The 13,426-nt window shown below is 46.8% G+C and overlaps 1 non-coding gene across 1 annotated transcript; it reads left to right on the forward strand.

The window, feature by feature from the left end:
* Window positions 1-5,936: 5,936 nt before the first annotated feature.
* Trnat-ugu (transfer RNA threonine (anticodon UGU)) lies at window positions 5,937-6,011 on the forward strand. Its single transcript has one exon. It is a non-coding gene; the product is annotated as a tRNA-Thr (tRNA).
* Window positions 6,012-13,426: the final 7,415 nt, after the last annotated feature.

The following is a 13,426-nucleotide window of genomic DNA, read 5'->3' on the forward strand; positions in this document are numbered from 1 at the left end:
GTGCGCAATAGGCTGCATGATGCGCAACTTTACTCCCGATGGCCATGGCGAAGTCTATCTTTGGAACCACTACACCATGCAGCGCGGTACAGATGAGACCAACAACAGGCCAAATGGACCGCTCAGGATTGGCATCACGTTCTCTTCACCGATGAGTGTCGCATATGCCTTCAACCAGACAATCGTCGGAGACGTGTTTTGAGGCAACCCGGTGAGGCTGAACACGAGACGTGTTTTGAGGCAACCCGGTGAGCTGAACACCTTAGACACACTGTCCAGCGAGTGCAGCAAGGTGGAGGTTCCCTGCTGTTTTGGGGTGGCATTATGTGGGACCGACGTACGCCGCTGGTGGTCATGGAAGGCGCCTTAATGGCTGTACGGTACGTGAATGCCATCCTCCGACCGATAGCGCAACCATATCGGCAGCAATTTGGCGAGGCATTCGTCTTCATGTATGACAATTCGCACCCCATCGTGCACATCTTGTGAATGACTTCCTCCAGGATAACTACATCGCTCGACTAGAGTGGCCAGCAAGTTCTCCAGACATGAAGATGCCTGGGATAGATTGAAAAGGGCTGTTTACGGACGACGTGAGCCACCAACCACTCTGAGGGATCTACGCCGAATCGCCGTTGAGGAGTGGGAGAATCTGGACCAACAGTGCCTGGATGAACTTGTGGATAGTATTCCACGGCGAATACAGGCCTGCATCAATGCAAGAGGGCGTGCTACAGGGTATTACAGGTAACGATGTGTTCAACAATCTGGAGCACCATCTCTGAAGTTCCTGCTGTATGGTTCTACAACATGCAATATGCGGTTTTCATGAGCAGTGTAAAGGGCGGAAATGATGTTTACGTTGATCTGTATTCCAATTTTTTGTACAGGTTCCGGAACTCTCGGAAATGAGGTGATGCAAAACTTTTGTTGATATGTGTATATAAATTGGCGCTGAGGTGGGCAACGCCTGTATAAAGAAACAAGTGTCTGGTGCAGTTATTGCTGCTACTGAGGGAGGTTATCGTCATTTAAGTGAGTTTGAACGTGGTGTTATACTCGACGCACGAGTGATGGGACACAGCATCTCCGAGATAGCGATGAAGTGGGGAGTTTTCTGTAGGACCATTTCAGTTGACGACTGAAGAGAATCGTTCAGTGTGATAAAAGTGGAACGCTTCCACAAATTGCTGCAGAGTTCAATGCTGGGTTATCAACAAGTGTCAGCGTGTGAACCATTCAATGGAACGTCATCGATATGGGCTTTCGCCGGCTGGAGTGGCTGAGCGGTTCTAGGCGCTACAGTCTGGAACCGCGCGACCGCTACGGTCGCAGGTTCGAATCCTGCCTCGGGCATGGATGTGTGTGATGTCCTTAGGTTAATTAGGTTTAAGAAGTTCTAAGTTCTAGGAGACTGATGACCTCAGAAGTTAAGTCCCATAGTGCTCAGAGCCATTTGAACCACTTTTTGATATGGGCTTTCGGAGCCGAAGGCCCACTCGTGTACCCTTGATGACAGCACGACACAAAGCTTGACGCCTCGCCTGGGCCTGTCAACACCGACATTGGACTGTTGATGACTGGAAATAAGTTGCCTCGTCGGACAAGTCTCGCTTCAGATTTCATCGAGAGGATGGGTGTTTGGGTGTGGAGACAACCTTAGGAGTCCATGGACCCTGCATGTCAACAGAGGCTGTTGGAACTGGTGGAAGCTCTGTAATGCTGTGGGGGGTGTGCAGTTGGAGTGATATGGGACCCCTGATACGTCTAAATACGACTCTGACGGGTGAAACGTACGTAAGTATCCTATCTGCTCACCTGCACCCGTTCATGTCTATTGCGCGTTCCAATGGACTTTGAAAATTCCAGCAGGATAATGCGACACACCATACGTCCGGAATAGCTACAGAGTGGCTCGTGGAACACACTTCAGCTGGCCACCGAACTCGCCAAACATGAACATTATTGAGCATATCTGTGATGCCGTCTAACGTGCTTTTATGAAGAGATCTCCAACCCCCTCGTACTCTTAAGTATTTGTGGACAGCCCTGTAGGATTGTTGGTGTCATTTCCCTCCAGCACTACTTGAGACATTAGTCGTGTCCATGGCACGTTGTAAGGCAGATGTACGAGGCTCTTTGGCTCTTCAGTGTACGATGGTAATTGAAAAATATACACAATGATCGGAAATGAGACTTTCTTTCAAAAATAATAATTGCACTGAGGTCAGTGCGATTCGTGATGGTCTAGTGTACATTACAAACAGTGGTGCATGATTCTTAATAGGGTGTATGCTCACCACAGACGGCAATGCATGGTACGCAACATATTCCAATGGTACGAGGTTGGTAAAGACTTCTAGTGACGGGGTGTCCCATTCCATCACCAGCGCAGTTGAAAACTGTTGGGTGCTCTTCAGTGCATATGGATGTCCTGCTATACGTGTCCTCCATGGATGCCGCGTGTCCTTGATGGAATTTCATTCGGGGCAACGGAGTCGCCAGCCCAGTTGGCAGTACCTGTTCATTCCAGGAGCTCGTCCACCAGCGCTGTTCATTGCCGTCGCGCATTGTCATCCATAAAAATGAAGTCAGGGCCGAATGAACAATGTTTCTGGGTCCATTATGGGTTCCCACCTCTCACCATGTGTTGGTACGTAGAACATTGTTGAACATGTCATTTTGGTAGTCCAGGTGTTATGGTGTGGGGAGACACTGTGTTACACGGGCGTACTGACCTCAAACTCATTGAACACGAGACACTCACCGAGTCAACGTTATTGTGACACTGTACTCATTCCCCACGTGCCTTTTTTCGGGGCACATTCGGCGCTGACTTAATTTTTATAGATGACAATCCGCCATCGCTCTGAACACTGCAGATAAAGGAACTCTCGGAACAAGAAGATATTTGGCAGTTGGAATGTCCTGCCCCTTTCCTCGACTTAAATCCAATCGAGCACATGAGGATGCAGCATGTATGCAGGTACCAACGACGATCCAGCAGTTGTCAACTGCACTGGTGGAGGACTGGAACGCCCTGCCATAGGCCAGGATGGGAGCATGTCGCAGAGCATGAATTGTCATCTGCAGTGATCACAAACCGTATTACGAATCCTGTGTTGCCATTTGTAATGTCCAGGGAACCATCATCAATCACAGTGACTTCAATGTAATTATTGTCTCTCAATAAAGATGTCGTTTCTGTTCCCCGCATTGTGTATTTTTCTGATGTAACTTCTGTACTATATTGTAATGGCAACTTCTGCCACCGAATGTATCGGGATGACCAAATGTAGTGGGAAGACACCAAATGTAGTAGTTGTGTACTTGGAGTTGCCGTATTAAAACTCGGCGAGAACTTTCTGAATGATTTATTGTTTTTTAGCCACAGTGCCCCATTCAACTCGGTCCGTGTCACAGGGTCCCGCAATGCTGAGGCCACCGCCCCAGCGACCCAGTGCAATATGCTGTTCCGAGCCGGCCCTGTACACCAGCTGCAGAGTTCTGATTATATCAGGATGGCTGTGCCAGCAGCCGACTCAGTGGCCACTGTCCTCGTTGTCTCAGCACTGCTCCGCTGCTGCTTCGCCCTCACTGGCGTAGCTGATATCGCAGCAGTAAGCACCTGTAATCCGGCGTCCGAATCTGCTGCCCTCGCCTCGGAAAGTCTCCGGTGTGTATCGGGAGCTGAGACGACTGCCCCCAGTAGCAAGCCAAAGAGTGGCCCGATGCTGTCTGGATGCGGACCCCGTGTCGGCCTCAGAGGGTCAAACCGATGACCTGCCATGGACTGGGACGCTGGCGCCCCATCTGTTCCTGCGTGTAGCCTGCAGTATGACACGCCCCGCCATCCAGGAGAGCTGCCACACATGAATGGATCTCTTTGGAAAATGGCACCTATTTATACTCGGCTGTGCGCCTCCGTTTTGCTAATGCGCCGCTCCGAGTCACATACTCGGTTGTACCAGTGGGCCCCTTCTGCCCACAGCTTGCGCCATGCGATCTGCTGCATTCCTCTTTTCAGCGGTTCGACGGTCCTGTGGCCTCCATTCTACTTCGCAACTGTTGGTATGCATAACTCACTGCAATCCGGCCCACACCTGGCTGCAACTTGTGCTCAGAATATCGCACAAAACTAACTTCCCTATCTTAAACGGTGCTGCCGCTACAATACTGTAGCAGTTCTACCTATGTATGGTCCAAGTTTCATCGAATTATATTACTTGGTAGTCACAGATTATGTGAAAGTTATTTTCGTCCTTAAGTTTTGCACACCAATATATCACTTTATTTTAAATGTGGTAAGAGCCATATCGAGCAATGTTTGTCCATTTAGACATTCATCCTAGCTGTGTTCACCTAATTCTGGGTCTTCCTCTTCCTCTCGTTCCGTCTATTGTCCTGCAGAATTCTATTTTCGGTAGTCTGCTCTCCATCATTGTTGCTACCTGGCCACTCTAGTTCAGTCTTCTGGTCTTTACAACTTCGAGAAAGTTACAGTGTTTGCACAGTTCTCGTAATTATTCATTTCTTTTCATCCACTCCGTATTATTTTCCTCATATACAGGTCCAATAATTTTCCTTAGTATTTTTCTTTCGAATATTAATAATTTTCCTCCATCTTTTTTTCTATATACTAATGTTCCACATCCATATAATTTTACTGGTATAATAGTCGACTGACACAAGCGGAATTTTAAGTCAGTACCAAATGATCTTTTTCTTAAGATGTTGACAAAATTAAAAAGTGTTTTGTTCTCTGTTTCTGGACGAGCATGTATTTCTACATCCGTTACGTTGCTGGAACTAGGAAGACTCCATAAGTATTTGAAAGTCTCAAATGTCTTTAAAGTGAATCAATCTACAGCCAAAGGTGCATCACTTCAGATCATGGTAGATACTCCATCTTCATTAACACGTAATTCTCTTTTCTCAGCTTTAGGTAATAGTTTTGCGTCGCTCTGATTAACTCTGTTTTGAAACTACTTTCTAACGGTACCTCACCTGCGTGGACAAGTGTACTAGTGTTCATCTGCAGATGAATCCCTTGAGGATTAGTTTAGTAAATTCTTTATCGATATTCTCGAAGTCGAGGTTAAATAAAGTAGGTGAATTGGTATCCTCTTCTCTCAGTCCAGTGGACACTTTAAACTTTTTAGTTTCTCCTACAGGTGTTTACGTAAGACGTGAAGTTTCGTGTACACAGGTTTTAACTAATCTGTTTAAATTTGAAAGTATTTCAAATTGTATTTATCTATCTCTTCTGTCAAGTTTTTAGTTTCTTTTGTACTCTATTATTTGTCTTTAAGGGTATATTAATTTCATGTTTTTTGGAGATGTTGCTCGTTTTGTGTGTGACTTAATAGATCGTTGTGCAATGTCATAATGTGGCTTTTTTTGTTGAAGGCTGTGTTTTCTGGTGTGAGTATGCACTGTGTCTCTTTGTTATTTATTGCTATATTTGAATTGTTTATAATTTTGCTGTTTTCTGTCTGTATTTTCTTTTTAATAGTGTCATGTAGTCGAGACAATACATACAATACGAAAGAAACTAAAAACTGTGACATACGAGAAAGGTAAGTACAACAGCTCACCTACAGATCAATTAACATGCAGTAGCTGTAGCTGTACATATATTGGGATCCTTGAAAGAAATTTTATCATCTCGTACAAAGAACACATAAGGACATGTCCGAAAGAACAGATACCATCTCCATATAGTTAAGGCTAACCGGCCATTGACCTCCTTCTTCTGTGCTGGATGCACACGCACTGCCCGAACTCTTTACGGGACTCGGTAAGATTGTCTACCGCGAGTAATGAGTGTAATGGGCAGGGGCACTACGAATGTAGTGTGTGGACATTATGTTGGGAATGTGGGTCTCACGGGGAGCGTGCAAGGGATAAATACCTGCAGTCCCACTATCCTCTGTGCCCTCGGTGGCTCAGATGGATAGAGCGTCTGCCATGTAAGCAGGAGATTCCGGGTTCGAGTCCCGGTCGGGGCACGCATTTTCAACTGTCCTCTTTGATGTTTATCAACGCTTGTCGGCAGCTTTAATTATCATTTCATTCTAGAGAGCTGAATCGTCACCGATGCATATAAGTATTCACTGGAAGAAACCTATACCACGCGCATGTCTTTCGGACATGTCTGAAAGAACAGATACCATCTCCATATAACTACAGAAAGAGTATTTTATACAGAAGGCCAGAAACAAAAATTAAAATGCTCTCAGTGATCAAAAGATCAACAGAAACCATTTTTCAAACTAATTCACAGTCAGCCATGAAAATAAATAAAAAATAAAAACAATAAATAAATAAATCATAATAAATGCCTATCTCGCAATTCCAAACTAAAACACTACCAAACAGTTATCCGTACTGAAACCCTATATGCCTCAGAATGCTTGAATCTGAACAGGAAAGGCTTGACAGATAAACTAGAGATTCAGGAGAGGAAGATCCTGAGAAAAATTCTGGGACCGGTCAAAACAGATGGTGAGTGTTGTGTCTATTTCATACAGCATAGACACAATGAGGTAGCTAGGTGCACGCTAAACTAACGCAGACGGGCTTGAAGTTCTGGAACATGAGACTTATTAATGAATAAGAAGAAAAGTACGCAGATATAGGTTACTTAACTTTTATTCTCTTGTTGGAATACATCTCTCTTGAATATTAGGAAGCTATAAGCACTGATACAAATGGCGCCTTGCTAGGTAGTAGCTATGGACTAAGCTGAAGGCTATTCTATCTGTCTCTCGGCAAATGAGAGGAAAGCTTCGTACGTCTGGTCGCAAGCTATGTCGTCCGTACTACTGGGGCGAGGTCTAGTCCGTGTCTTGTGACCTGCCATGTGGTGGCGCTAGGTTTGCGATTACACAGTGGCGACACGCGGGTCCGACATGTACTACAGGACCGCGGCCGATTTAAGTTACCACCTAGCAAGTGTGGTGTCTAGCGGTGACACCACATTCCTCCCCCGCAAATCGGCGAACGGTCGTGAGATAAGGCTTCCGCCCGCCGTGGGGAGGACCCCATGTTGACGTATGCGATGAGGTGGGGAGCCTAACAACAGGCGAGGCTGTGCCACCCGCACCCGGCCATTCGGTCCGAGGGGAGCTAGGAAACGCCTGCAAACCTAGTCCAGGGTGCACGTCAACATGAGGTGTATGCGCATGTAATGAGACAAGAGGGGCCGAAGGGTCGACCTCCATGTGGTCGGAGCACCCGATGGGCGAAGACGACATCTGGTCCGGAGCGGGCAAGAGGTCCATGGCGGAGGACGGCTGGTCACGGGAAGCGAGCGGCGGCGTGTGACCCAGGGAGGCGCGTGGCGGCTGCAGTGGCGCGTCCACTGCGGGCGGCGCCGGCGGCGGCTGCGGCGGGGGCGCGACGCCATGAGGCAAAATGGAAGGCAGCGTCGGTAACACCTGGGGATGAGGCGAGCCAGTAGATGGGTCCCCAGGGCGCTGACCTGACGGCACCGTCGCTGAAAGCAGACGGGGAGCGGCAGAACCCATGCGACGACAGAGGCGCAGCTGATTGAGATGCCGACGCACCTCACCAGAGGCCCCCAAAACCAAATACATCGCGCGGCCGAGGCAGCGAGAATGCGCCCTGCGAGCCAACGCTGTGAACCACGATAGGTGCGATAATAGACAACGTCGCCAGGAGCAAAAGCAGGAGTCTGCCGCTGCACAGGAACCTGATGCGGCGGATGCAGCAAAGACATCAAGGTGCGATGAGAACGACCATGGAGCAATTCAGCCGGCGAGCGACCATCGCGGGGCTGAGAGCGATACGAAGACAAAAAGAGCAACAAAGCGTCCTCCCGAGAATGCGACTCTTTCAATTTCAACATCTGGGACTTGAAAGTCCGGACCAATCGTTCCGCGGCACCGTTGGACTGAGGCGAAAACGGCGCGGACGTCAGATGTTGAATACCATTGGCTTTGCAGAATGACTGAAATTCTGCGGACATGAATTGTGGGCCATTGTCGGAAACAATAGTCTGCAGAAGACCCTCAATGCAAAAGATAGCAGACAAGGCTTGGATTGTGGCAGAAGACGTCGTGGAAGACATCCGGACAACAAAAGGAAAATTACTGAAAGCATCGACCACAACCAACCATCGAGCATTCCAGAATGGACCAGCAAAATCGATGTGCAAGCGTTGCCAAGGGGAAGTGGCTTTCGGCCATGCAAAGAATTTCCGCGGCGGTGCGGAGTGTTGTTCGGCACACGCCACACAAGAGGAGCACATATTCGTAATCGCAGCATCGATTCCGAACCAAGTACAGTGCTGACGAGCAAGCTGTTTCGTTCGCACTATACCCCAATGTCCTTGGTGAAGAAGCTTTAAGACAGAGGACTGTAACGATCGTGGGACCACGACTCGGGATTGATCATTATCGGAACGCAACAACAAAACACCACGTCGTACAAAAAGTCTCTCCTTGTGAGCAAAAAAACGACGAACCAAAGGATCCTCGATCCGTGACTTTGACAAGGGCCATTGCGTAGCAACAAAACGCAAAACAGTAGCAAGGACAGGGTCAGCAGCTGTGGCTGTAGCTACACGACGAAAATCAATCGGAAACGATGCGACCACGTCATCGGTTTCTGAATCAATGAACATGCAAGCAAGTTCGGAAGAATCGAATGCTTTATCCTCAGCAACAGGCAAACGGGACAACGCATCAGCGTTGCCGTGCTTAGCAGTGGACCGATACAAGATATCGTAGCATTACTGCGAGAGAAAAAGCGACCAGCGAATGAATTTCTGCGCTGTACGTGGAGGTACAGGCTTGTTCGGATGAAAAAGCGATGTCAAAGGTTTGTGGTCCGTGATGATTGTAAAGTGACGACCATACAAGAAATCATGAAACTTTGTAACACCAAACACGAGAGCTAAAGCTTCTTTCTCTATCTGGGAATAATTTCTTTGCGCAGATGAGAGCAATTTGGACGCAAAGGCAATAGGGCGATCATGCGAACCATCTTTGTGCGCAAGCACAGCACCGATCCCGAAATCCGAGGCATCTACCATCAACAAAAGAGGTTTTCGGGGATCGAATGGCGTAAGGCACGTATTTGAAAGTAACGCCGATTTCAACTGGCGAAAGGCGCGTTCGCATTCCGTCGTCCAGACGAACGGAACACCTTTACGGCGTAAGCGATGAAGCGGAGCTGAAATGGAAGAAGCATTGCGCACAAACCTGTTTGGAATTAATGCTAAAAGAAAGCAGGTGTGGATGCACACCCGAATGGCAGTCTTTTGAAGCGATACAAGCCAAGATGCGTGTTGACCACCAAGACGCGCTGGGAGTCTGCGTCCACAGGTATCTGCAAGTACGCATCGGCGAGGGCCAATTTTGAAAAATATTTTCCCGGGCACAGTTTGTCAAAAAGATCTTCCGGGCGGGGCAAAGGAAAAGTAGCAGTCACTAGTTGTGGAGTCACAGTGGCCTTGAAGTCCACACAAAGTCTCAGTTTTCCGGAAGGTTTTGGCAAAATTACTAAGGGTGAGGCCCAGAGAGAAGCCTTCACACGGTCAATTACACCTTGAGATTCTAAATCGTGTAATGTTCTTGCGACCTCATCACGCAATGCGTGGGGAACATTGCGCGCTCTGAAAAATTTCGGTTGCGCGTTGTCTTTCAGTTCCAAATGTGCAGCATAGTTCTTAGCGCACCCAAGGCCCGGTGCAAAAATGTCTGCAAATGCTTCACAAAGACTAGAAACACTGGCGGAAGGCACAGTCTGATTCACTGATAGGACCTGATTTACTATAGACAAATTAAACAATTGAAACAAATCTAAACCAAACAAGTTCACTGCACTAGAAGAACGAAGAACGTAAAATGACACAAGTTTCGTTTGTCCCTTGTATGTTGCAAGAAGGCTGCACTGTCCTAACACAGGGATCTGCTGTCCTGAGTAACTAGTTAACTTAACATTTGCGGCACGAAATGGCGGTTTGCCCAGTTGTTTGTACGTGTCGTGATTGATCAATGAAACTGCAGCTCCGGTATCGAGCTGGAAAGGGATCACTTTGCCTTCAAAGTCTAAGTCAACAAAAAGTTTATTGTCCTGCTTACGACAAGAGCGACTGTCACGTGCAATTTGAACTGACACAGGTACAGAAGCACTTGCGACTTTACGGGATTTCCGGCGATGTCGACGCACACTTTTGGTGGGACGAACACAGTCACTGATAGCTAAAGTGTCACTGGACGGGTGGGAATGAACTACATGAATGTCCATGGGTGAAGGTCCACGAGCCTGATTGTCCTGGGTTCGATTCCGGCGCGAAGCAAAAGGCCTGGAATTATTGTGATTGTCTGATTTAAGCTTTTTCTGGCAAACACTTTGAACATGTCCTTTCTTTTGACAGTAAAAGCAAATAGCTTGGCGTGACGGGCAATTTTCACGCGAATGTCTAGTTGCACACCGCGGGCATGATTTCACTGCATTTGCTGGCTTATGCGGCGCACGTGTTTGCAAGGTAGGCTGCGACGGGCGCGAGGGCCGCTTAGCGTCCCGTGCAGCGGGCCCGGCGGGCCGGTTAATGTGACACACTGCTGGCGAAGTTTCAAATGAGTCCTGAGCAAAGTCAAGTGTGTCTTGCCTATCCAATATGTCTATCACTTGTTGAAGGGAGGGATTTACCAGTTTCAAAATCTGTTCCCTTACGCGAACATCAGACACGTTCTGTGCTATTGCATCACGCACCATAGTGTCTGAATAAGGAAGTCCACAGTCACATTCAAAGGCACACTCCCTAGTAAGTCCTTGCAATGTTGCAACCCACTCCCTATTAGTCTGACCGGCCGTACGTTTTGTACGAAAGAACGTATACCGTTTTGCAACTACATTTACTGTTTCTTTGAAATAGGCATCTAAAGCAGACAAAATTTCTTCGTAGGACAGAGTTGCTACGTCGCGTCGGGGAAACAATTTCACTATCACACGGTAGGTAGACACACCGACACAAGAAAGCAAAAACGGCTGCCGCTCTTTACCTTGAATTCTGTAGGCTGCTAGATGAAAGTTGAACTGGCGAGACCACTCGTGCCAGGTCTCTTCGGCCGCCACGTATGGCCGAAAGGGAGGTGCAACAGCGTTTTGTGGCAGCGGTAGCGAAGAAGCGGCGGCTGCCGCATCGGTTTGCAGCGCACGTTGACCCTGGACGAGCTGTCCAAGGGCTTCCAATAACGCCTGCGTCTGCTGATTCTGCAAGCGAAAAAATTCGGACAGTACATCTGGAGATTGTGGCGAAGCCATGACACAAGCAAATCAGAGCAAAGTGCAATCAATTTATGCAACGTGGGCGCGGCACCACTCCTCGGCGCCAAATAATGTTGTGTCTATTTCATACAGCATAGACACAATGAGGTAGCTAGGTGCACGCTAAACTAACGCAGACGGGCTTGAAGTTCTGGAACATGAGACTTATTAATGAATAAGAAGAAAAGTACGTAGATATAGGTTACTTAACTTTTATTCTCTTGTTGGAATACATCTCTCTTGAATATTAGGAAGCTATAAGCACTGATACAAATGGCGCCTTGCTAGGTAGTAGCTATGGACTAAGCTGAAGGCTATTCTATCTGTCTCTCGGCAAATGAGAGGAAAGCTTCGTACGTCTGGTCGCAAGCTATGTCGTCCGTACTACTGGGGCGAGGTCTAGTCCGTGTCTTGTGACCTGCCATGTGGTGGCGCTAGGTTTGCGATTACACAGTGGCGACACGCGGGTCCGACATGTACTACAGGACCGCGGCCGATTTAAGTTACCACCTAGCAAGTGTGGTGTCTAGCGGTGACACCACAGTGAGTACAGAAGACAATCAAACCAGGAGCTATACCATCATACCGAGAAAACCACAGATGCAGCCAGGAAGAGACGCCTCGCTTTCTACCGACATATCACAAGGATGGACCAAACAAGACTGACCACCCGACTACTCAACTACCGGAAGAGCAGGAAGACCGTTACACCACGGCTGGTAGAAGTCAAGAAAGACATCCAGGAACGGAACGTAATTGAAAGTGACATTAGAAACGGAGTACTTCTCAGAAGGATACTAAAAGAAAAGTTTCAGGACAGATCACCCTGTAAGTTTAGCTTTGATTTTATTATCTTTAATTATTTTAATTGGTAGTTTTAACATGTTTGATTTTATAAATTTTTATTTAAAATATCGGTTTTGGGGACCGATGATGGAAGCTTTTCCACCTCTGAAGTTTCTAAAAGTGGGTGCTAAAGACAGGCGCCCTTGGACAAAGGAGAGAAAGGAAAAACATAGCCAGAGAATGCGAAATTACTGGGCAAACATCAAGTCCCTCTCCAGGATTAAAAGTTGAATATCGTTGTCCTTAGGTGGCCCATTCGAAAGAAGAAGAAGATGAAACAAATAAATAGAAATTTACACACACACACACACACACAGACAGTGCTCCACCACCCAGAATTCGTCCATCCCCACCACGAAAACCCACTCAACTCTCCCAGGATCCCACTCAACTCTCCCAGGATCCCTCAGTCAATTCCCATGATTCCTCAGTGAACTCTATGGCATGTGACGAAGAGCAGTGCAAAGATGTGCAGTTTTCTACAGTGTAGGTTATGTGCATATAAGTATTCACTGGAAGAAACCTATACCACGCGCATTTAGCACATACAGAATAGCAAATGGCTGGTGTACAGCCAACAAAAATGAACGTAACTAAAAAACACGTATATATAATTGTAAATAGAAGTAGCTAGATCAAAACAAAATATGTGTAATTGAATAATTCTGTATGTATTATAGATCACTGAAAATGCCTAACATAAATAGGCGAAATATGTCTGGTACTCAAGAATAAATTTCAGTTGCAAAGGATGAAAGTGTTCGTACATTTATGAAAAAGTGTAATGAAAGTTGTGTAAATTTAATGTTCACCAATTACTATTGCCAACAGTTCTTGTAACTGTCTTTCCCCAAGGGGAAGCTTTAGTTCAATCACTTTATAATAAATCTATTCTACATGCTTTACTTGGATGCCGTTATTGTTGCCTCTCAAACGGCGACAGATATCATACAGAATGCACATTCTCAATCGGCGTCTTATGTGCTGTACGTAATTTCGAGCATCATTCAATGTCGTTCAAATATTTCCTGTAACGTCCTATACTTCCTACTTTTAGGCAAAGTATTTCACAAAACATTTTACCCCTCTTATCAAAAACTTCTTTTCAACAAAGTCACTGAGTCCTTGTAAACAACGGTCGGAACGTTCTACCAACCAATGATTTTACTTTGGATTGGAGCCACAGTCACATAAAACTTTTTGAAAGCCGTAACCCCCATTTGACTGTAGAACAGGTTTATTTCCACAATATAGATTTCAGCCTTCCACCATTTTGAGT

Source organism: Schistocerca nitens, chromosome 10 (genome assembly GCF_023898315.1).
Source record: "Schistocerca nitens isolate TAMUIC-IGC-003100 chromosome 10, iqSchNite1.1, whole genome shotgun sequence".
NCBI classification, from domain to species: Eukaryota; Metazoa; Arthropoda; class Insecta; order Orthoptera; family Acrididae; genus Schistocerca; species Schistocerca nitens.